The sequence below is a fragment of the Hipposideros armiger genome, unplaced genomic scaffold (assembly GCF_001890085.2).
Source record: "Hipposideros armiger isolate ML-2016 unplaced genomic scaffold, ASM189008v1 scaffold_640, whole genome shotgun sequence".
NCBI lineage: Eukaryota > Metazoa > Chordata > Mammalia > Chiroptera > Hipposideridae > Hipposideros > Hipposideros armiger.
This window is the reverse complement of record NW_017731990.1, coordinates 926,128-952,494: the sequence shown is the minus strand read 5'-3', so window position 1 is coordinate 952,494 and position 26,367 is coordinate 926,128. Positions and strand designations below refer to the sequence as shown.

The 26,367-nt window shown below is 40.9% G+C and overlaps 1 protein-coding gene and 1 pseudogene across 8 annotated transcripts in view; one reads left to right on the top strand and one right to left on the bottom strand.

Annotated features, from left to right (window-relative positions):
* The window catches only part of LOC109372514 (UPF0568 protein C14orf166 pseudogene), a 65,666-nt pseudogene extending 63,791 nt beyond the window's left edge, over positions 1-1,875 (bottom strand).
* The window catches only part of PCED1B (PC-esterase domain containing 1B), a 146,070-nt gene that overhangs the window by 63,963 nt on the left and 55,740 nt on the right, over positions 1-26,367 (top strand). The gene's annotated exons all lie outside the window — the stretch shown is intronic.

Here is a 26,367-nt window from a genome sequence, read left to right as displayed (position 1 = left end):
CTCCACTGCAGCCTACACCGTCACCAGCGATTCATGGCAGCCCAACTCCAGGTCGAGCTGTTGTTCACCATCTTAGCTGCAGAGGGAGCAGCGTCACTGGCCCTCATGTGGGATCCGAACCTGGGCCCTGCTGCTCAGAGCTGGCTTCCCAAGCCAACTCTTAACCAACGTGCCACTCAGTTAGTTAAGTTCCATTTTGAGCATCTCAGCATCACCACACAATAGTATGGAGCAACTTTTTAAGTTAAAATAATGTCAACTTATATGAGAAGACAAGGCATGAGAAGCATGTAATAGAAAGGACATCACAATTAGGGTCAGGAGACATGGATTCTAGACTTGTCTCTGTCACTTAGCCTTGGGTAATTCCCTCAGGTTCTCTGTGTCTCAGTTTTCTCATTTATAAAATGAAAATAATAACACTTCTACCTATCAAATAGGTTGTTTTATGAATTAAAAGAGCTCATGGTAAAGCATTTTGCAAACCAGACAGCACTCTTAATGTCTTTAATGTTGGAAAGTAACATATTTGTCTATTACGTTCAGCAGTGTCTCATTGGCTTCCTGGTTGTTCTCCAACTTGTGAAAGATTGTGGTACTGATTACAAAACCTAACATAAAACTTTCCCATGAAGTGGGTATAAACATAGCCTTAATTTCATTCTAATTCCTTCATATTTAAACAATGACATGCTTTGATTAAATTTGCACATTTTAGCTTCTTATTTTATCATGGTCAATACAGGTCTGCAAACGCAGGAATGATTAGAATTGGAATCATCAAGTCCAAGGCAGTCCTTTGCAAAAATTATTTATATGTTATAGGAAATATATTATTTAAGTTATATAAAGTAAGACCTACAGGAATGTTATTAGATAGATTTCTATATAAGAAGTATTTCTAAAATATTCCTATTCTAATTTCTAAACATTTAGGGAAAGCTTTGTTGTCTTTTAAAACAGGAATCTTCCCCCCACACACACACTTTTGTAAACTTTATTAAAGAAAAAGCGATGATGATAAATCTCCAGAACATAGTCAATTTTCTGGGATTCTTCCCTCGAAAATGTGACATTTGATTTCCAAACAAATTTTATGCCAGAGTGTACATGATTCCCAAATACTAAGCAGGTGAAAGGCTGAAATCCTAAAATGTTCATCTTCCAACTTTCCCCAGTCTGTCTTTGGATCAACAATAATTGCCTGAACAGCTATTATTTATGGCTTCATTAATTTTGGTATGTAGCTTTCTGACCTCTTCTATATGCAACAATCGCAGAAATTGAACAGCTTCATTAAGAACCGCATCTCCTATGTCAAAACCAAGAACATGTTTGTCTAAAGCAACATGCAGGCCCTCTTTTGTTTGATTTGCTTTAGCAACTGCATCCTGTGTCAGGGCTCCTGGACCAAAATGCGAATGGCCTCGTCAGCATTACCAGGTGATGATCATCAGGAGGCTGAATCTGCAGGTTAGCCAAAGCCATTACACCAGCCTTAAAACCAGGATTATTTACACCCAGATTGATCAACAGCTCTGCATTTTTAGCTGCATTGCCAGCATTTTTTGTATTATCAGGTACCAGGTCCTTGTATTTTTCAGCATTATCTCTGTATTCAGGTCTAACAGCTAAACCGGAAAGCCAGTCAGTTGCTTCTCACGGATTTTCAATCTTAAAAGGACAATTAACTGTTTCTCTGAGATACTTTTCAAAGAACTTGGGCCAGTCACTGCTGTGATTTTCTTAAATTGCATCTCTGTCTTCAATCTTGTAGTGTCTGATTTTCTGGTCTTGAAGCCAAACAATAGAGCGTCTAAATTCTGTTTGATCTTTGTAGTGGAAGCCAGCAGGGTAGTGGTAACAGAAGGCCATCATCTTGTGTGTCAACATAGTCCCCAAACGGAATCTTTTCAATGCTTAAATATTACAAGGATTCTGTAGTCCCAAAATGTACATTGTACCCAGAGATGTTTATGTTGAAGCTGAGAGGTTTTAGCCACTTTAGAGATTTGAAATTTTATTCGTAAACACTCAACCTTGTCACTGAAGAGGGCCTTATTATTTAAGTGCAAATGGCCTATTTTGTTGAGATTTCCAGTAAACGGTCCTGTTGAACTGAGAAACAGCCCTCATTCTGGAGGTTAACATAGCATAAAAGCCCAGGCTACCATTTCTAGGAGAATTCTTGGGGCGGCCAGCCAGCTCAGGTGGTTAGAGCACAGTGCTCATAACGCCAAGGTTGCTGATTCGATCCCCACAAGGGCCACTGAGATGCACCCTCCACAACTAGATTGAAACAAGTACTCGACTTGGAGCTGATGGGTCCTGGAGAAACACACTGTTCCCCAATAAAAAACAAAAAAGCAAACAAAAAGAAACCCTGCATGTCTAGGAGAATTCTTTCCTTAAAAAGATGAAGAGTTAGGTTAATTGTACCAAACATGACAGACAGAACATATTGTTAAACAGTAGGGACTCCCCCAAATTATATGTCTACTCTTCCATCTCTTTTACACACACACACATGCATGCACCCATACACTCAGATGTTTCCATTGGTGCCTGCCTCTTAGAAAGAACCTCCAGTATGAGGAGATAAAAGGAGTCTCTGAGCTCCTGGTCAGTTATTTTCTCAGGAGTTGCTGTTTCTTGGGGTTTTTTTCCAGATCTGGTCTGCCTTTTTTAGCTTTTATATTACCTGGCCTCATCTCATGATGACACCAGTGGACTTTTGTCTTTCCAGAATAATTGTAGATTGCAGCCTCCCTAGATGAGTAGTCTGATTTTGGTCTTGTCTTGTGCATGACCACCTTTGACTTCCTAACTTTCAGTAGCCTTGCTCCCACTTTTAGACTGTTGATTATTTTCTCAGAAGATTCTGTGTGCTCCTGCGTTTCAGGTAATCTCTAGCCACTATCAGTAACTAACATTAACAAGAGTATCTAAACTCTACGATGGTTCATTATACACCAAGTTGTAAATGGATTCAGCCCAGATTTCACCATTATCTTAACTACAATTATTGCTACAGTGAAAGTCATTATGCCATTTAAGGGTCTTTTATAGTCTCCCCGCCTTGACCTAGATTCAGAAACCGTGCCTCCTTTTCAAGTCCAAAGGAACCTTTTGCTAAACCTACTTTCAGAGGTTAGCCTGCCATCTGGCTACCATCTTCAATGAACAAATGTTTTAACATCTGGATAATTTCCAACAGACTGCATCTCCATGTGCCTTTGAGATAATGTTTCTCAACTATTCCTGGCTCTTTCTTACTTCTGGCTCCTTTTTCCTCCCTGCTTTTTTTTTTTTTTTTTAGCATTAATCACTACCTAACATTACACCACGCATTCTTTTATTACCTGTCTTCCTGAATAGAATGTAAGTTTCCTTGTCCTTTTGGTACCCTTCTGATACCTAGTACCTAGAATAGCATCTGGCACAAAGGAGCTGACTCAATATTGGCTGAATGGATGAATGAATATTCATGTAACCTTGGACAAGTTACTTCTCTTTTTGAGGTTCCCATGCTGTTGTCTGCAAAATAAGGGCATTAGACTAGATTAGATGATTTCTAGGACGATTCACATCTTGTAGTTGAGATTCAGAGTGTAGATAACTAAGGCCAGTCTGGAGAGCCATGGGAGGGGCAGACAACCCAGAATGAGTGATCTGCGGCTCCCCGGGAGAGGGGGTCAGCGAAGGGCTCTCTGAGGAAAGCTGAGTATGCCATGTGTCTATCCAGGGATAGAGAAATTCGACAAAGACAAGAGTGTGCTTGGTGTGTTCAAGAAACGGCAAGAGAGAGGGGATAGCTGAAGTACAGTAAACATGGGGACAGGGTTGGAAATTAGGTTGGGAGGCAGCCGGTGGCCAGATCACATTTGTGAGAAGTAGGGGAGGGGCAGTGTAGTGTGCTTGGTGTGAGAGGGAATGTACGTGTGATGTGATGTGTGTGTGTATAGTACAGTAAAACCTGGGATTGCGAGTAACTTGGTTAGTGAGAGTTTTGCAAGATGAGCAAACATTTCTAATACATTTTAACTTGGTAAACGAGCGATGTCTTGCAATATGAGTACCGTATTTGCCGGCGTATAAGACGACTCGGCGTATAAGACGACCCCCTAACATTTCCACTCAAAATACAGAGTTTGTTATATGGTCGGCTGTGTGCGATTTTGCGAGTGTGGTAAAATCGCATAACAGCAAAATCGCATAACAGCCGAGCATACACCCAGCAGCGCTGCTGATGCCTTAACGGTATGTGGAATGAAGTGGGCGGGCATCGGGAGGCCACTATGGCACGGGGCAAGCCCTATGGGCAGTCTATCTGAAGTGTACCTTGCGTATAAGACGACCCCCCACTTGGAGGCATATTTTTCAGGGCCAAAAAATCGTCTTATACGCCGGCAAATACGGTAGTTTGTTTCCGGAACGAATTATGCTCACAAACCAAGGTATACTTATCTGTGCTTAGTGGAGAGGGGAAGGTATACATGTGGTATGTTATATATGGTGAGTGTGTGATATGCTTTATGTAGTATGTGTGTATGTTTTATGATGTTTATGTGTATGGTGTGTACTTTGTACATGTGTGTTTGATGTGGGAGTGAAACCGGAGCCCAAATGAGTCCAGGGCTCATGCGGCCTGTGCCACTCAGCCAATAGACCATCACAGGAGTTGGGTCATAGAATAAAAGTTTATTATCAGAGCTCCGGTGGTCTGAAAAGGCAGTGGGTTAACACCTTCAAAAACTGCCTTGCGGGGCCGGCCAAGTGGCGCGTTGGTTAAGAGCTGGCTTGGGACACCAGAGGGCCCCTGTTTGGATCCCACATATGAGGGCCAGTGACACTACCCTCCACAGCTAAGATGCTGAACAACAGTTCAACTTGGAGCTGGGCTGCCATGAGTCGCTGGCAACGGCGTAGGCTGCAGCCCCTGCTGCAGTGGGCTGCCATGGGCTACCGTGTGTAGCCAGCAGCCAGCGTGAGTGGCCAGCAGCCTCAGTGAGTGGCCGTCCAGAAGCCGGCGACTGATCTGCCTCGCCCAGGAAGAGTGCAATGATGGTGCCAACTTGGGCCAGTGAAGCAACGTCCTCCACAACTAGACTGAAGAACAAAATGACAGCATCTTGTCTGTTCCTCTTCCCCCAATTCTTCAACACTGTTCCCATCCCCCAATTCCCCAATTAAAAAAAAATCTTAAAAAAAAAATCAAACTGCCTTGCATTCTCAGTCCAGCTTGGGGTATTGAAAGGAAAACCTGGGCGTTCCTCCAGAGGCTACGTGAGCGTTCCGGGGGTCTGCATGGAGCCTCCCCTCTGGTGATGGGACTCCCCTTTGAGATCATCAACCCAGGAGCAGGGATGACAGTAACCTGGAAAGATTGCTAGGCCATAAAGATTGTGATCAGTAAGCATGGGGTATTGTGATCAGTAAGCAAGCATAAGTTTCAGGGTAATTATCTAAAGCAGGGAACTGGGACAGGGGACATTCCAAACTCAGGAACTGGGACAGGGGACATTCCAAGTTCAAACCGCAGGGAGGGTGTTGATCAATTGTTAAGCTCGAGGAAAGGGAGAGGTAGGCTAGGGACATTGCAAGACCTCTTTTGTGGGGTCCCAACCACACCCTGTTTCAGGAGGGGAAGATATGGAAAGTGAGATTCTGTGTGTGGTATGTGTATTGAAGTTGCTACTTTTGTTATCCAAAAGCTGGTCAAAACTCATCCTGACAGGGGTTTGAAAACCTCAACTTCAACAGAAACATTTCATTTCTGATTGTTTCCTTCTGAATAAGCTCACAGGATTCAAAGACCATCTTGCATATGTGACTGCATACTAATAAGGAATTTTGCTTATCAAATAATCCAGATTTTCAATAATGCATTGATGTTTTCTGAGAAAGAACACTGTTCTGCTTCTGCTATATTATCATGATCGTTGAAATCTGCCTTATGACACTGTAGATACATAATGCAGCAAAGCACAGATTTCAGAACAAATCTATAATACATTTGAAATAAGTACAGAGTTTTCACATTCATCTGTTTATAATTCTGATACAAATGTGGGTTTGAAAACCCAAGTTCTCTTGACCTATATTATTGAGTCTCTTATGCCCCTGGCATCTTGGACTGCCAAGAAATGTATATCCAGGTGTCAGGGACAGCAAAATACGTTGTCACTTTCAACTCTGTTTTATGCGTTAATATCTGTACCCAAAACCTCTCTCTTCATTTCATCATTGAAATGAAATGATAGACTGTCTTCATCTTGACCCACACAGAAAACACAACCGAGATATCAGTTATTTCAGAAGGCTGTAGAAAATGCTTCACATATTTGATGGGTGATATAAGGGATTTTCCCCCTACTCAGAATTGCGGTTATTGCATGCAAAAAGGAAAATCTGCCCAAATACACTGGGTGAGCATGGGGAGAGAGCAAGAGCAGTGAGTCCCCCTCCTCTTGTATGTGTATGACTGCTGTGTCCCTAACTGTGTCAAGGTATGTTTACTTGCTGAATATCCTGACACAAAACACAACACAACAAAACAAAACCTTCTTAGGTAAAACTGGTGCCTTTCCTAAAATGGCCTTGATCGAAGGATAGTTTCTAAGACATTATTCTTGGTACTCTCAGATGACAGGCTACACATCTCAAAAGTGCTTCATGCTTATGAGGCTGAGATACTTAAAAGGATGGAATTGCATTGTAAAATGGCTGAGTGCTTGATGCAATCATAAGACTACAGCTTGAGCTCTGATTTTGCTCTTTACCAGTTATAGAGCCTTAGGAAAGTTGTTTCATTTCCTCCTCACAACGTTTCTGGGTAGGATATAGTGTGAGGCCGACAAGAGAATGGAGATTAAATGAACCACATAAAGTACGTGCACAAATTCAGCACTCAGTGTTAGCTATTAATATGCCACTTTTGTGTCAAGTTTGAAAAGTGTCTATAACACTTAATAATTAAAAATACATAGAGCTTTCTAAGTTTTTTCACATGCTTTATCTGATGCATCATCCATTGTTGTAGAGCAGATATTGTCCCATTTGGCAAAAGAAGGGAGTTTAGAGGAAACCTGTGACTTCTCCTAGTCCCCACCACTACCGTGTCACGGAGCTATAATAAGAATCCAAGTCTTTCAAGTCCCAAGTCTTTCTAGCTGGCTGATTGACCCAGAATAATATTGAGTTGATATGTGACTTTAGAAAGAATATAAGAGATTCCAACAAAGGTTTCTGTGTAATGGGCCTATTGGGGAGCCCCTAGATCAGCTTCAGGTTCGATGATTCACTCACAGAACTCAGGAAAGCTGTTACACACATGGTGATGGTTGGTTACAGTGAAAGTCTATAGATTAAAATCAGTGAAGGCAGAGGTGTAGGGCAAAGTCCAGAAGAAATCAGGCACGAGCTTCCAGTTGTCCTCTCCCAGTGTTGTGCAGGCAGTGCTTAATTCTCCCAGCAGCAATGTGTGATAACTGATACAAAGTATCATTGTCAACCAGGGAGCTCCCTGAGACTTGGCGTCCAGGGTTGTTTTGGAAGGTCAGTCATGTAGGCATGGGACACCTGAATGACTGACCTTAATTACTGGGTCTCCAGGCCTCCAGAGGTCAAACTACCCTGTTTCCCAGAAAAAAAAGACCTAGTCAGAAAATAAACCATAACATGATTTTAGGTGCCAGAATATGGCACCTTGGCATACTGAATATTTTAAGCTGAAGGAGTTTGTGGAAAAGGCACCCTTCTCCCTGAAACAGGTCATAAAACCCTCATGTGAGGGGTGCATGTTCTTCATATCCTGGAGGAATCATGCTACGGCTTCTTCTCTGGCTAGGTCTTATTTTCGGGGAAACATGGTAATACAGTGTGTGGCTTAGGGCCCCAGGCAAACAAAACACGTGTTTACCATAAATCACATTGTTACCATAAATTACCTGACATAACCCAAGTTCTCAGTTATACAAAGACACTCTTATCAAGAAGGATATTCTAAGGGCTCTGAGGTTATTTCCCAGGAGCCGGTTAAGGCCAGTCCTTTCTTTAAAATGTGTGAGGTTTGAGCACCTGTCATCTGGTCAGCTAATCTTTTACTGCACAGCAGAGGTGTGCTTGGGCATCCTGAAGATATCAGAGCACAGCGAGAGGTAACACAGAGGCAGAACTAGCCCAAATGTTAGCCTAAGAACCAATTTCTAAATTTAGTCCATATAGCAATCCTCTGAGCCAACGGGCATTTTCACTAATGCAGTGGGTTGCCAGAACCTTGAAAGTTTGCCTGTGATCCTAGCTATGATGGGAGGAAGCTCCCTGTCTCTACTTGGGGCCCTTTAGCATTCTGAGAGTGTCATACCCTCCCCTCTTTGGAGGACCTCCCACAGAGTGAAAGTGAGAGAGGCTTTAGTATAGCTCAGTCATCTACTCTGATGTAAGGATTTTATTGTTAGTACATTCAAATTTCACTTCAAGAGTAAGAAAATGAAATAAGTACAACTCAGGTAACAGAAAACGCAACTCAGAATGGCTGCAAGAGCTTATGAATTTTTTATCTCACATAACAGGAAGCCCCAAGGTTGTACAGTCCTAGTTATTTAATTAAGCACCTTGACAACATCACCAAGAACTCAGGTTCTTGCGTCTGCTTCTCCATCCTGAGCACGTTGGCTAGTTTTCCTTCTGGTGAAAAATTGGCTGCAGCAGGTCCAGGCATCACATCTTCACACTCCACTCTAGACACAAAAATGGATTTGTCCTTGTGTCTCTTTCAAAGAGCTAAGAAGCTTTTCCCAGAAGCCTCCCCTACTGTTACCAAACTCAGGTTCGGTGCCGCTTGCCGCCCCAAGAGCCTAAAACACTAAAATGACGAGGGTTGGTAAGGAGAAAAGAGTCCTTTATTCTAGATGCCGGCAGCTAGGGAAGATGGCAAACTCATCACCTTCCCGGAGCCAAAATTATTAAGAGGTTTTATAGGCAGGTAAATGGGAAAGAACAAAGGAAAGCGGGCCTCAGGGCTAATACTTGAGAAGTCATCTGCTGGGGGCTTCCGGGGCCTCAGGTAGAGATCGGCCTCAATGTTATCTTAAATCCCATTGTCCTTAGCTGCTAGGGAATTGCGGAAAAACTGCTAGGGAGTTGTGAACCAGGGTGCCTGAGGATTAAAGAAGCTGCTCTTTTCAGGTTAGAATGTTTGTTAATTAACGAGGTATGGGTAGGCTTGAAAAAGGGAACAAACAGAGTTCTTCAGTTAATCAGGAGGAGGAGAAACAGAGAGAAAACATCTCAGGATGGATCAAACTACAAACAAATTGAGTCTAATTACAGGTAGCAAGATAATGAGCTATGTGATGAGTCAAACTGCAAACTAGCTAAGTCTAACTGTGTTACTGAGTCCCTGAATTTCACCCTTACCCTAAGGAGCCTCCCTTCTGTCCAGATGGCCAAATCTGCTTCTTCCTAAGCCAGTCACTGGCAAAGAGTGAGTTTTTCTCCATTAGGTTACTATAATCAAATTTTAACACCTGGCACTGGGAATGGAGCCTGCATTCCCTATAGCCCATGGTTTCTTTGGAAAGTATAAACACTAGAACAAATTCAGAGTCTGTGAGAAGAGAGGGAGTAGGGAATTGCTATTGGGTAGAAAACCAAAGGTGTCTGCTGCAACAAATTCACAGGTAGAATAACACATCAGAGACGACTCTCCACAGCTTCTAAAATCTCTAGTCCTCATGGGGGATTCCAGGGGTCATTTGTTGCCTTAATTTCCTGGAGTTAATTGATTCCTAGCAGGAAAACCACAAAGGCCTAAAGAGCCATGTTTGATGCTCCTATAAGCTTTATCTTCCCACTTTTTGTCCAGGTGCCCTCCACAGAGGAAAGCCCTCTACTTTAGGAAGGAAACACCCTTTATTTCACAACTGTATTCATCATTTATTCGGATGTGCTGACCCCGTTGGCCAGATTCTGGTGCTGCTGACCAGAGTCCATTAAATATCAGACATATCTCCGTCACCAGGGACCACAGCTGTGTTCAACATTTGTCACCCTTAAGAGACTTCCCCTTATCCCATAAGATTTTATCAAATTAGGACTTGATGTCCTTTTGTGTCTTCCCTCACCTAGTTCATTTTCCATTGTCCACATGTCTGGTAAAATGCCACTGGGCAATAGAGTTGCCGAGACTCTTCCCCAGTGGATTCCATCAATCTAGCAATCTCTTTGGCTATTCCCAGTCTTTTCATTTACAAAAATAAACCTGTGCTCTCGACTGGTGGAAACAACTTTCTAGCTATTATTTCTCAGTTTAGAAATCACTCCATTGCTTTCAGAATTCGGTATTTTGTACCTGGCTTTCAAACACCCTAACCTAGACCTGACAATACACATCACTTAAATCTTCAGTGTTTCCCTCCCAAGTTTTTCCAACCCCCACCACCTTCACTGTGTTTAAATTCAGGAAGAGACGTTGACCCCCTTGCCCCCATCAGAGCTCAATTCTTTTTTTCTTCACACTTCTCTGTCCTTTTGTCAAGTTCCCCGAGAAGCCACATAATAGTTGCCTCACATTTTCTGAGTTCTATTATTTCCTTATTCTGCCTCTCCCTATTCAATGATTTGGGATGGCTGTCTTTTTACAGCTGGCTTACACAATGGTGGATGGGTTATCTGTAGGTGCAAATATGCTTCATGATCATTTTTTCCGACAGAGACTTTAGAAGTTGATTCTGGAGCCTGTCAACATGAAAGATTCCTTAGGAGAATGAGGAGTGAGGAAGGTATCACAATAATTCTACAACGAGGATTTACACTTTAACATAGGAGCTTGTTGTTGTCATAGATTTGCTTTTTTTTCCAAAATTTTATTGGGGAATTGGAGAGGGGAACAGCATTGGGGAATCGGGGAAGGGGAACAGACAAGTTGCTGTCCTTTTGTTCTTCAGTCTAGTTGTGGAGGATGTCACTTCACTGGTATCATCATTGGTGTTATGTTGGTATTATCATTGCGCTCTTCTCGGGTGAGGCAGATCGGTTGCCGGCCACTGGATGGCCATTCATGGCAGCTCTTGGCAGCTCACGCTGGCTGCGGGCCTCTCATGCCGGCTGCTAGCCACTCACAGTAGTTTATGGCAGCCCACTGCAGCTTCACTGCAGCCTACACCGTCACTGGCAACTCACAGCAGCCCAGCTCCAGGTTGAGCTATTGTTCACCATCTTAGCTGTAGAGGGTGCAGCATCACTGGCCCTAATGTGGGATCCAAACCGGGACCCTGCTGCTCAGAGCTGGCATCCCAAGCCAGCTCTTAACCAATGCGCCACTCGGCCGGCCTGCTTTTTTTCTGATTATAAAAATAATACATGTTCATTGTAGAGCATTTAGGAGAAAAAGGCAGCTATTGGAAGAGCTGTGGAGGAGTATATTGAAGGCAAACATTCCAATGAAAAAGACTGAATCACATACTGTACTTACACAGCTACTGTCATATGCATTCAAGGAAGAAATACAGATTGTCAGTCCTTATGCCGGCAACTTGTTAGCAAATTGAAACTTATCATTGACATCTAAAACATGGAAGACATTTTCTTAAAGAAATAGGAGGCAGGTTAATTCAACAAACATTCAACAATAAATATATATATATATATAAGTTCCTACTAAGTTCCAGGTACTGTTCTAGGTCGGGGAATATGGTAGTAAACAGAACAAAGCCCTCATGGAACTTAACATTCTTGTAACTAAGACAGATGAAATAAATACATAAGGTGCCTCTTGAACAGAAGCCTGAAGGAAATAAAGCTGATACCTGGGAAAGAGCAAGCACAGAGTCACTAAGATGAAAGCATGGATGGGATGTTGAAGGAACGGTAAGGATGCCAGTGTGACTGGACTGCGGTAAACAAGGGGTCACGTGGTAAGGAGATGAGGTCAGAGAGGCATGAAGAGGCCAGATCATGCAGGGCTTAGACCATGGAAGGACTTCTAATTTGATTTGGAGTAAGATGTTAAGTCCTGGAGGGTTTTGTGAAGATATGATCAGACTTAAGTTTTTTAAAAAACGTAAATGGTAACAAATGGACAGCTACAAATGAACATCGTGACCAAAAGAAAGCATTAACGGCCTTCCGAGCTTCCTTTGCTCGGCCTGCTCCGAACTCTTTGGAGTGCACTTTCTTTTCTAATAATGGCCCTTAAGCCATGCTCTGCACTACTGCTCAGGCCCACTTCTGTTTCTTTGAAATGTATTTTTTCTCCCAATAAACTCCTTTTCTGCAACTTTAAAAAGGAAAAAGAAAAACAGAAAGGATTAACCTAAATAATTCTGGAAAATAGTCTTTTGACTACATGCTGTGTATTACTAATCTGGGTTCTCTAGAGAAATAGAACCAATGGGATAGATATAGATATAAATGTAGATATAGACATTTAAACCATGTGGTGTATATCTATCTACCTATCTATCTATCTATCTATCTATCTATCATCTATCATCATCTATCTATCTATGATTTATTATAAGGAATTGGCTCACACAGTTATGGACGCCGCAAAGCCCTAGCATCTGCAGCTGACAGGCTGGACACTCAGGACAGCCTATGGTATAGTTCTAGTCTGAGCCCAAAGGCCTGAGAACCAGGAGAACTAATGGTATAAGTTCTCGTCTAAGTTTGAAGGCTGGAGAAAATGGATGTCCTAGCTCAATGGCAGTCTAGCAGAGAGAAAATTGTTTTTTATTCTATTCAGGCCTTTCACAAATTGCATTTGCCCTCCACATTGGGGAGGGCCATCTGCATTATTCAGTCTATTGATTCAAATGTTAGTCTCATCCAGAAAAACTCTCACAGACACACCTAGAAATAATGTTTAGCCAAATATCTGGGCATCCCATGGCCCAGTCAAATTAACACATAGAATTAACCTTTGCATGCTGTAAGGCTAAAAACAAAAAGAACCATACAGAAATATTTTATTTGAATTAGTAAATTTGTTTTTCATGGAGGTATAGGTTAGCAACTCTGAAGCTACTTTAGGTGCATTATAGGATGGTGCAAATAAATAAGTAGATTGTGAGTAATGAGAGCCAGGTTTCTTAATAACAGAGAAAGAAGTTATAAATAAGGAAAGGAGGAGATTACAATGAACCCTGTCGTGTGTTGGATTAAAATCAGAGATATCAATGTGAATCATGGTGATGATAGATACATAGGTAGATGATAGATGATAGAGAGATAGATAGATATGATATATAGATGATAGATAGATATAATAGATATGTGTATGTATATGTGTGTATACTTACATATATTTCCTAGCTTTGTTTGCTGAAAGGGCCTGGAAGCCATGACACCCCAATAATGATAAGCATAGCTGGTACCCACGGATCTTGGTTTCTAAACATCATTCTCTAATGAAAGGAAGCAGGCTCCTTGGAGAAATGGCTGATTCCAAGGCTAGAGAAGGAAAGTAAAAGATTAGCCTGGACCATTTTTGTGGTATCTGAAAACAAGGACGCACTAAGAAATGTGATGGGGACATGTCAAAAGAATACAGGAGCTCCCAAGGTTCAAATATGAGACACAGTGAGTAAGAAAATAAGTAAAATAAATACTCATGAGTTTGTACCAATAGAAATAATTAATTGAATAATTATTCACTTCTTCTTTACAGTAGAATTCCAATTGGTAAGCTGCAGGAATGAAGGAAGTAGAAAATCACTCTTTGCTAAACACAACAGTGATAACTGTAGCAGGCTAGCAACATCAGCAGATGCCAAAATTAGTGGGCAAAACTATGATGAGAAATAGGATTTTTGTACAGTCTCAAATTATCTCCACACAACTTCTTAGTTACAGTGGGAAAAAATCATAGCTTTATAGTGGAGAAACCTGGTAGACATCACCTTAACCAAACGATCGAAGTCAACATCACCAATTATGGGACATATTGACATATGTACCTCCTGATATGCTGCACTTAGAAGGGCAGAATATCATTTCTGTAGTTTTCTGGCCAAAAATATGTAACCTATGTATAATCATTAGAAAACATCAAACCAACTCAAACCGAAGGACTCTTCAAAATAACAAGGTCATGGAAAATAAAGGAAAACTGAGGAATTGTTTCAGGTTGGAATAGCCTAAAGAAACATTAAAACAACATGCAATGTGGGATCCTGGATTGAATTATGTACCAGAAAGAAGACAATTGGAGAATTTGAATGTTTGCATATGAGTTAATAGTATTATATTAATTTTATCTTCTAAAAGAACATTTGGCTGCCAGTTAGTAAAAGTTATTAAGAAAATGATTATTACATAGAGGGCTGTAATCAAATGTATTAGTTCTAGGAAAAGAAAAAAAATGCTTAGAATGTAAAAATAAAAGTTATAACTGAATTACACACTTTAAAATTTTATACAAAATGTTCCAATCAGTTTTACATGTAAATTTTAGATAATTCAAGTTCCATTCATCTCCAATCTGGTAACTTTCTTTATCTCCTAATGAAGTCCTTCAAGCATGAGGACAAGGAACAGCTACATATAGACAAAAGAAAGGAAAATCTATCTATGTTGAACAAGGAAAAAATTTAACGCTTCACAACTGAACTTTGAACCCTTGGATTACCTTTAGACTAAGAGTTCTCCAACTACTTTTAAGCATCCACTTTTATTATCTTTTCCTCTGAATTATGAAATATATAATATGTATGACTCTGAAAAAAAAGAGGAAAAAGAACTATTCTTTGTTTCCTTTGTCCTAATTTATTCTCCATGCATTGGCCTTTTCATTCAGGTTTATTCCCAAGAGAAGACTTAGCCTGCGCTGTTCCAGGCTAGAGAGGGACCATGTGAACTTCCAGCAGCAGTCTAATACTCTGTTTCTTCATACTAATTTTCTTTCAGTATATGTCTCAATATTCTGTTCAATATGTTTGTTTGGTGGGATGGGAACTACTATACTACGCTGTATTTCACTATGTCTCATTATTGGGAGACAGTTCTCCAGGGTCTCTCACATTTCTACATATCTTTTAAGCGAAGCACTGGCTGTCCTTTGTTCCAAATTATCTGACCCTGCAGACTTGGGTCATCTTCTAGCACTCAATGAAAACAATGGCAGGCTAACGTTTTAGCTTGCAAGGAGGGCAAAATCTCAGGTTCTTGGTAGTTCTTGACAGTTATTTCAACTTACTGATCACACATACTATTATAATTTCAGGCACAGGATCTTAGTTGGTGTTTGATTCCATAACTCTGTTAAGTGATTTGCTTATGTGCCACACAAAAATACTCATTTGAAATAGGATTAACTCCTATAGGGAGCTTTTTTTCGTTTTTATCTATTTCTCCTAGAAGTCAGTATCTTCTTTAGTGGAAACAAGACCAACTTGTGTTTCAGCCACCATGTAGAGTTGCTGTCAAAAACCTGATTTAGCTGGTATTATAGTTCTGATTTATGCCACTAATATTTTAACATCCTTATAGATTGGTTCTCCAGGCAAGTGCCTCCTAACCCACTTTGTAATCTGATTCGATTCTGTTACCTATAAGAGTGTGTGTGTGTGTGTGTGTGTGTGTGTGTGTGTGTGTATCTTCCTACTTCCTCATCAGTAAGACCTTGCTGCTGTGATCAACATATTTCTACAAGTCCAGAAAATTACATTCATCATTACATTCTTGCCCGGTTTCGTTTTAGAAACAGCTTTGAAAATCTCAAACTAAGCCTTTTTGTTTTGTTTAGTTTTTAGCAGCAGCACATGTGATGAGACAAGGACAGCTGAGGAAGCAGGGAAAGGGGGCACCAGATGGTGTGGATCACATAGGAGGCTGAGAAGATAGATGATTCTGATGTATCTTCTCCTAGGAACAGATGTGTTGCCAGGTTGCAATAGCTCAGAAAGGTGAGATGGGTACTTGCCATGAACCTTATCTGTCAAGAGATTTATTGAATAAGAGTAGGGTTTGGCTGCATCATTTATCTGTTGGCCTATTACCAAAGTGAATTGCTCCCTATGTTGAAAGGGACTCCCCTGTTTCATCTAAGACTTCCTCTGCTGTGAGATGCCCCATCATTTTATAATCTATCATAAGAGAAAGTCATTGCCAATTGAACGATGACACATCATATACTGTAAGACGTCCCAATTTTAGAGATGTAAAAATGGTGTGTCTAGGAATTGATACAGAAATTGGGGGTTGCAAACTTTTTGCGTAGGCCATTTCACAGTGTTTTGTTATCTATCTGACTTATCATTTGAGTTTGTGACCCTGAATAAATAATAGTAGCTACCAGTTGTTGAACACATATTGTGTGCCATATTTACATTCATTATCTCCCGTCCTTCCAGCTGTACTGCAAAGAAGGCGTATAAATCTCATTTTACAAAGCTGGAAACTGCGCTTCTGGGGGTTAGATAAGGGATGAGGGGGAAGCTGCTAGGAGTGGGAGCTGAGATTTGAATCCAGCTGGGCCTCCTCTCCAATCTGAGAAGCTTTCAGTTAGTTACTCTAAGAAATTGCCTCTTTGAAGATGCTGCTTGAGATGATAGTGGCTTTGAGAGCGGTACCAAATCTAAATATTTGTGGATTGTTTTACAGCGGTTCTCAACCTTCCTAATGCCATGACCCCTTAATACCAGTTCCTCATGTTGTGGTGACCCCCAACCGTAAAATTATTTTTGTTGCTACTCTATAACTGTAATTTTGCTACTGTTATGAATTGTAATGTAAATATCTTTTTGTTTTCCGATGGTCTTAGGCGATCCCTGTGAAAGGGTTGTTCGACCCCCAAAGGGGTTGCGACCCACAGGTTGAGAACCGCTGTTTAGAAACAAGTTCCCACCCATCACACAGCTGTCACAGAGCAATGATTATGAGACTCCACTCCTCTCAGCTAGAGTTAAAAGTGAAAGGAAGGGTGAGAGGATGGCTATTCGCCTCTGCAGAAATCATTACAGACATAATGAGGCTAAATGCTTCGTGAAGCTACAAAGTGCAGCGTCATTGTTTACCTTTTGTCAAGTCTTTATACTTAGGAAGGAGAAAGCCCTTTCAGAATTCTCCATGTTGATAAAGGTTTTGGGCCCTTTCAAGGGCCTAAAATGGAAAGGGCTTCAAATTCTTAAAGTATATACTTTATATACTTTATATACATATAGAAATACTTTATGTATTTCTAGGACATTATTTAAAATATATTTCACTTTCTTTTGGAGGGGGGTGTGATTTCAAGAAGTCTTCGCCATAGCCAAGAACAGAATTTTAACTGATGGCAAAAATATGAAACCTTGAAGTAATGTTTTATCACTGTTTATTATTGTATCCAAAGAAGAGGCCTTGACAAGTGTTGGCTGCTACTGGGTTGCCATGGCAGTAATCAGTCAAACAGAAATAGGATTTTTAAAACCTGCTTAACCCTTTTGCTTACCCAGCCATGCAAAACTGAAAGAAAGAGTCTCATTTTGCACAGTAGTATTGGATGAGATAAAAACGTCCCTTTGTAATAAGGCCCCAGCCTTGCTCCCTGGGCTATCGTGTCCCCTCATACCCTTGCTCCAGCTGCAGGGAACCACATGCCTGAGTGTGCCATTATCTCTCAGACCTCTGAGCAGAGGCACATGTGGCTTCTTTAGCACACACACTTTTTAGCACCTATCTTAGACCCAACGCCTATGCACATTCTATTCTGTGAAAATAACACCTCCTCTAGGAAGCCTTCCTCCACTCACTATGGGTCAGAAATATGTCCTAAGTGCTCCAATAACATTGCATTTACCTCCATCTTAGCACACATTGCCTTGATTATAGTCGTTTGCCAGTCTTGGTGAAGAACGTCGAGAGCTGGTCTGCTTGGATTTGACACTCTTTCATTACTTACTAGCTATGATCTTGAAAAAGTCACTTGACCTCTCGAAGCCTCAGCTTCTCACTATGTGAAAGGAGAATAATTGCATCTACTTCACAGAATTATTGTGGGGATTAAATGAGATAATATCAGTAAAATTCTTAGTACCAACAACTGTTCCTATGTTAGTGAATCCCCATGCGACCTTTTCTTATGCACATGTATATATTTACATTATGTTGAACTATTCTGATGTAACTATGAAAATATTTGTGGGACAATATTTCTCTCTTGATGGGCAGTTTCTCATAATGAGTGTAAATACTTCAATGAACAAACTTGTGTCATATGTCATTGCAAGTGTCTTGCATTGTTTTTAAAACTTTTTTCTTGAACTGTTTCCACCATCCAACAGGTTAGAAGCATACCCATTTTGCTGTGCCCTCACCAGCACCTGATTTTATCTTAAGAAAACATCTTTGCCAATTTGATCAATGAAAAATGGTATCTCGTCCCCCTCCCCAGCCCGTAAACTGATCACACAGCTCCTCATTTAAACCTGATGACTCAGTGTGGCCATTCTGACCATCGAGTACTGGATCCTTCTGAGTCTCCTTGCAGTTCCCTGGGGCTCATGAGATGTGTGGAGCGTTTGGTCCCTACATTGAATGCCCTCAGATGGCTGAGCTTTCTCATGTGTCGGTCCTTTGATTTTAGTTTCTTTCTACACTGTCAACAGCCATATGTGATCTAGCTGCTTCCAACAAGACATCAACTCTTCTAATTCTCTATATTGGATTCATTATGTTTAACGAGCATTTATTGTATGCCTACAGTATGCAAGGTTTTGGGAAAGATTTTGAAGGAAAGAGGAATACAAATATTAATCAGACATAGTAAGCACCTACCCTAAAAAAGGAGATAGAGCTGTAAATAATTATACAAAGGGGTCAACTGGAGTGGGAGGAAGTAGTCCTGAAACAGGATGGAGGATAAAAGTAAACAGGTTCCAAAGTGAGACCTAGTATTTCTGAAAGCATGACTGCTTTAAAATTCTACCCAGGAAATTAGCATTGTATAAAACCCTTCTAACCTGTTGGCATAGAAACCAGATAACAGTATTATTTAAGTCCTGTGCTAAATGAGATTAAATAAGCTTTGATTTGGACTCAGGGTGTTTCTTCTATGCTAAAGATCCTAAACCTGCTAGCTTTTACTCCAGGAGCTTCAGAAGGCATTCTTGCTTCTTTCTTTGGTTTCAGCTATGTTTCTTAGAGCAGGGATTTGGTGTTGGGAGCACCCAATTAAATTAAACACTTCTGTATAACAGTGAGGAAGGATGGCATTGATAATATGGTTGCTTTGTAACTGAATATGCTGGCTTGTTTCCTTTTGTCATCTCTTTGAAAAAGATGCTTATATGGGTTGATCCAACTGGTTGAAATGTAAATATTACTCAATATCTTAGATATTTTAGTCACATGTGGCCCGAACACACATTTGAAAACTCCACTGAATACTCATATTTATTTTCTAAATGCCTACTCTATTCCAGGCACTAAATATTTGAGCATGGGTTTGTAAATTCCTATCTAGAATTGTTTTCTACCATTTTCACCCAGATTTGCTGGCATCATCTAAGCCCAAAGGTGATCTGTAATAAGTTGATTTTTTTTTTTCCTGCTTGACCTTCAGCACACAGCACAGAACCAACCTCGCCAGGGGAAAATGTCTGATTTAGCGAAACATTTATTCCATTTCCCTATTGCATATTATTCCATGCAGTGCTTCTTGTAATTGCAAAGATAAAACCATTTTACAACCAATAATGAATGAATGATGGGCAATTTCTCTAGAATTGCTTTTCATTTTTGTCAGCTTTATGAAGGTTTTCACATTTTCACATTCATATTTCCAAAGAGTGTATGTGTGTTGGGAAAACATTCTGATAACTAATTCGGCACATAATCTTTTAACAGCTCCAGAGAGAACATAGATCATTTATTGCCAGATATTTCAATAATTTTTCTACAATGACAGGATTCATGAAGCTAAAAATTTCCACCCCCTACTTACTTTTTCAAGTGCCTATTTGTAGGCCTTTGTAACTAACTCTTTGATTTTCTATCACCACCGAAACGTTGATGATTTAAGTTATGCACCCACAAAACTTTGTTCCTTCATTTTGAAAAAGTTGTTCCAGGTGGCTGACTCAGGGCCATCCTTTGGAATTCCTTATGTACCTATTATGCTGTTACTTAGCAAGGTCTTCAGAAGTTACTGAGGCAGTTGGTCCTAGGCTCAATTAAAAAGTTCAATACGTAGTACTAATTGGACTTTATATTGGTAAATGAAATTATAAATTTAGTGACAAAAAGCAATCATATGGTAACAGCTGTAATATTAAGATCATTATTGTAGGGCCTGCCGAGTGGCGCATTGGTTGGGAGTTGGCTTAGGACACCTGCTCTGAGCAGCAGGGCCCTGGTTGGGATCCTACATAAGGGCCAGTGACACTGTGCCCTCTGCAGTTGAGATGGTGAACAGCGGCCCTACCTGGAGCTGGGCTGCCGTGAGTTGCTGGCGACGGCGTGGGCTGCAGCCCCTGCTGAGTGGGCTGCCTTAAGCTACAGTGCGTGGCTGGCAGCTGGAGTGAGTGGCCAGCAGCTGGCGTGAGCTGCCAAGAGCTGCCGTGAGCGGCCATCCAGTGATCGACGACCAATCTGCCTCACACAGGAAGAGCACAATGATGGTGCCAACATGGGCCAGTGAAGTGATGTCCTCCACAACTAGACCGAAGAACAAAAAGACAGCAACTTGTCTGTTCCCGTTCTCTGATTCCCCAACGCTGTTCCCCTCCCCCAATTCCCCAATAAAATCTTTAAAAAAAAAAAAGATCATTATTGTAGCATGACTTCTTTAAACTGTTTTTTATTCTCATCACAATTTCACCCATCCACCACCCTTTAAGATATTGAACAAACACTAGCATGGCTTCTAACAGTTCAAGGCAAGTCCATGAGACAACCTGTCCCCCCTTAAGTTCCTACCGGGAAAGCTCAAGACTGACAAAATAGGACCCCTATTTCCCAGTCTCCGTGGGAGGGTAGAAGCCTCACTTTCATAAGAGCCAATTAGCAAACCCAGATGGCCTAACCACACTGACCAAATCCCACCTGCTTTTGATAACTTTCCACTTCCCTGACATTGTTAAACCCCCACCTCTCTACTGAAGTCCTTTCCCCCTACTGCAGTAGTTACTAAAAAAAGTACCACCTTTAATTAGTGACCAGCTTTGGTTTTCTTTAACATATGCAGCCAAACACTTGAACTAAACCAATTAAAATATGGATGCATAGAAACTTTTAGCTCACCTCCGAAACATGTCAATAGCAATAACCTTTGAATTAAGTATAGTAGAATGGCATCTGGCCACTGTGGTGACAACGGGCAATGAATATAATCCATTCTAGTAAGAGAATTTGAAATAATGCTCTGCTCGTCTCATGCCCACCATAAAATGAAAGAATGCAAGAGGGAAGTCTTTTCACAAACAAGTAACTAATCAAGATGAACTACAGTAAAAAATAAAGGGATCTCCTTTATCAAAGGGTTAATGTTTCTGTTTGTGATGACTTTTATTTCTGTTGGGCATTCCTGGGGGGTTTGTGCTGGATTTCCTCACTGATCAACTGGGGAGATGAGGTGAGGACTGAAGTGGACATAGTAGCAGGCTCTCTAACAGTCCCTCCTAGGATGATTGATTCATCAAAGCCATGGCCCTTACCTGTGACTGGACTAAAGACCTGTAAGATGTGGTTTGCTGAAGTTGCCTGGGGAAAGAGCCAGTGGTCTTTGCATCCCGTACATGGGCAAGGACACATGTGGACCAACTTGTGCTGGTAGCCATATTATAACAACCATGCAACGAATCTTAGCTTGAAGTTAGTGGCATAAATAGCAGCGTGGAGAAATAGAAGGAAGCTAGATTCCAGATGATATTGCTGAGACCCCGGAATCAACCACCCCTTCAACCTGCCCCTGATTAAAGTTGCCTAAAATAACAAATTATCTTATTGTTCATACTTTTTTCTTAAGAGAAGTAAGCTTATGTCCTCGTTTCAAGTTCATGATGTTTTTCAGTTAATATTCTGTTACTAGGAGCTAGAGACATCTTAATTGAGACAGGAATCTGCATGGTGTTCTGCAAGGTTGCCCTCTCCACGGCAGAAGCCGAGCCCACAAGAAGGAGCAGTGTTCTCCAAGGAGGGAAATGGGGCCTTCTGGCTCAAGGGCGCCCCCAAGGGGCGCAACTGCCAATGGGATCTGAACATGGGCAGATAGATGGGCCTCCTAGTCCTGGTGATTTTTAAAATAATAAGTTTTTTAAACCTCTTCCAGTCTCTTCAATGGCTTTTGGTCTTCTATGAATATTCTATGACATATTCAAGTTTTGTATTTCCTCTGGGGTCAATTTTGTTAGTTTATATATCTCACGAGAAAGTCATTTATTCCCTCTAGTTTGTTTTTTTTAATGTTGCCATTGAATCTAATATTTTGCTATAAAATTTTAATGTGTTATCTGTGATTGTCTCTTTCTCATTTCTTATCTTGTGTATGCTTCCTTTAGTCAAGCTCCTGTTGTTCTACATTATTAGGTTTACATATATCCTTTCTACTATTTTATTTATTTATTTGCTTTCTCATTCATTATTTTCATTGCTTACTATTTTAGTTTTTCCATTTTTGTTTGGTTTTCCTTCACTAATTTTTTAAAGGTGAGTATGACCTTTACATTTCAGTCTTTTATCTTTAATGACAAAGTCATTTAAAGCTATAAATATTCCTCGCAGAGATTTCCATAGGTTTGACATGAATAGTGTTCCTTGTCATTGCTTTTCAAATAATTTCTAATTTTTGTTTTTATTTCCATTATGACCCAGTGTTATCAAAGTGGGATTTTTTTTTATTCTTAGGTATTTGAGATTTTTCGATCACCTTTTATTACGTATTTCTGAGTTTTATCAGAGAATATACCCTGTAAAATCTCATTTAAAAAAATATTTGCTTTTTTGCAACCAACATGACCAGATGTAAATGATTCATAAACATAAAAAAAGTCAGTATTTTTCCTCAATACTTTCTAGCAGGAGACATACAGTTTAATAATTGTATTATTTAGTTTCTGTTTGTCATTACTACTAATTTTTTTGTTGCTGTTCACTGAATCACTTTGATTCTGAAAAAAGTATATTAAAATATTAACTTTTAATTGTATTTTAATGAACTTCTCCTTGTAGCTCTACTACTTTGCTTTATATATTTAGCTACTATATTATCTAACATACAGGGTTATGACTGACTGGTATATATTTTTTGTAAATGGTACTTTTTATCACTATATAATCCTCACCTTTATCTTCACTGGTGCTTTTAAGCTTAAATTCTGCCTTATCTGGTATTTATATTGGTTGCTGTTTTCTCTTTGTTTGTGGTATTTCTTTGTCCATCCCTTTATTTTTTATTTTTTGTTTTTTAAATCACTTTAAGCATTAATAAAATAAAACAACAGTATAATGATGGGCTTTGTTATTTAACCCAACCTGCCAGTCTATTTTTCAACAGAAATAATTAGCCCATTCATATTAAGCATAACAACTATTTTATTCATGCTATCTTACCTAATGTATGCTCTTGGTCTCATTTCATGTTTCCTCCATTTTCCTAATTTATTTTTGCTGTTTTGTTCAAGTTACTCCATATTCCCACTTTTCCCTAGTTAATTGGAAGTTTTACTGTATTCTATATCAATGATATGGATCACCTGGGGATCTTTTTTGTTTATTTTTATTTTATTTTGTTTTTTATATTTGTGGGGATCCTTTTTAAAAAGTAAATTCAAACTCAGAAGACCTGGAGTGTGGCCTGAGTATCTGCGTTTCTAACACGGTCATGTCAGTGTTGCTGGTCCATGGACCGCACTTCGAGCAGCACAGCTACTCACACTTTGGCTTGCATCAAAATCACTTGGAAAGTTTGTTCAACCATATTGGTCACGCCACTCCCAGAGTTTCTTATTCAGTGGGACTGGGGCAGCACAAGAAAATCTGCATCTCTAAGTCGTTTCCTGGTGATGTTGATGCTGCTGGTCCTTGGCCCATACTTTGAGAACCACAACTCTAGATAAAACTCAGGTTGAGCTGCTAGGGTTCATGATATGCTGACCCTCTAGCCAGTGGTAGATCTACCTTGCCTCTGACACATAGGTGGGTGGCATACAAGTCCAGCAAGTGGCAGGCTCCTACCAAAACACCAAAAGGAAGCTTGTCTCCATCCTGAAGGTCACGTTGGCTGCAAAGTGGCCTCAGCCTCAGGGATGGAGTGGATGCAGCCCATGTATTCCACTTGTCTGAAGGACCAAGACCAGCAGGCATCCCAGAAGCACATACATGTGCTTGTGCCATCCCTCTCCCTTCAGAGGTCTACAGATCTCCCCTGAGCCAAGTAATACTAGTCCAAGGGCCCTGTGCAGCTAGTCTCCAGTCTCTGGTTCAGGCTAGGGGTCAGAAGCTTGAAATAGCTGCCAAATTTCTCCATCTAACCCAGCTCAGACCAAGGCCTGCTCCCCTCTTCCAGGCTCAGCCTGCTTGTCAGCTGCAGAAACCACTTATCTCAGGGGGAGGAGCAATTGGATATATATGGTGGAGGAGGGACAGGAACACTATTTTTCAAAGTCCTCCAGTGTTTTGGAGGAGAAAAACTGGAACTGGAGGATTCAGAAATGTCCTGTAGAAAATGAACATGGTGAGCATTGAAGAATGGGTAAGCTTGGAGCAGAAGGGAAGGGTATTACAAGCCAGTAGGTACATCTTACCTTAAGACATAAAATCAAGAGAGCTGTATGATGGTTAGCCTGGATGGAGTTTTGGGGCTAATGTAAAACTGGCTGTATAAAATTGGATCCTAATCAAGGAAATCTATAACTGCTAGACTGACAAATTTTGAATGTATGAACTGTGTGGTCAGAAAAGACCTGCGGGCCGGCCAAGTGGCGCATTGGTTAAGAGCTGGCTTGGGATGCCAGAGGGCCCCGGTTCGGATCCCACATATGAGGGCCAGTGACACTGCCCTCCACAGCTAAGATGCTGAACAACAGCTCAACCTGGAGCTGGGCTGCCATGAGTCGCTGGCAACGGCGTAGGCTGCAGCCCCTGTTGCAGAGGATTGCCATGGGCTACCGTGTGTATCCAGCAGCCACCGTGAGCGGCCGTCCAGAAACCGGCGACTGATCTGCCTCGCCCAGGAAGAGCACAATGATGGTGCCAACTTGGGCCAGTGAAGCAACGTCCTCCACAACTAGACTGAAGAACAAAAGGACAGCAACTTCTCTGTTCCCCTTCCCCCAATTCCTAAGTGCTGTTACCATCCCCCAATTTCCCAATAAAAATCTTTAAAAAAAAAAACAAAGAAAAAGAAAAGACCTGGGTATAAATCTCAGGTCTGCTTCACTGGCTTTGTAAACTTGAACAAATTGCTTAAATTCTCTGACCCTCTTCCTGTAAAAGAGAGACATGATGTCTTCTTTCCAGCACTCTTGCTAGGAAATCATGCCTGTGAAAGATAAGGACTGGCACATGGTGCGCTTCCCCCCTTCCTTTCCTGGCGATTGAGGAAGGCAGGAATTACCTCAGAGACCCCACAAATGTCTCAGGGGAAGTGGCTGAGGAGGTGACAAGAGGAAATCAGTTGGAAACAGACAAAGCTGGGAAGGTAGCAAACTGTACTTGTGTGTTTGTGGGGGCAGTTTTTTGGGAGACAAGTTGTTGAAAGAGGCAGTGGAAAAGACAGGACAATAGAGGAAAAGGACCTGAGAGAGTGAAGTAAAAGAACATTAAAGATTTATTTTTCATTTTCCCCAGTTTTATTGAGATATAGTTGACATACATCACTGTATAAGTTTAAGGTCTACAGCATAATGATATGACTTACATATATAATGAAATGATTACCACAATAACTAGTTCACATCCAACATCTCATAAAGATACAAAAAAAGGAAAAAAAAATTCCCTTGGAAGAAAATTCCTCTAAGATTTACTATCTTTACAACTTTCATATATGTAATACAGCAGTGTCCCTAACACTTGTTTATCTTAAAACTAGAAGTTTGTACCCTTTGACTATTCTTATACATTCTTTGCATTTTTTTTTAAGATTTTTATTGGGGAATTGGGGGGATGGGAACAGTGCTGGGGAATTGGGGGAAGGGGAGCAGACAAGTTGCTGTCATTTTGTTCTTCAGTCTAGTTGTAGTTGTGGAGGACGTTGCTTCACTGGCCCAAGTTGGCACCATCATTGTGCTCTTCCCGGGCGAGGCAGATCAGTTGCCAGCTTCTGGACCACCGTTCACTGCGGCTGCTAGCCACTCACGCTGGCTGCTGGCTACACACGGTAGCCCATGGCAACCCACTGCCACAGGGGCTGCAGCCTACGCCGTTGCCGGCGACTCACGGCAG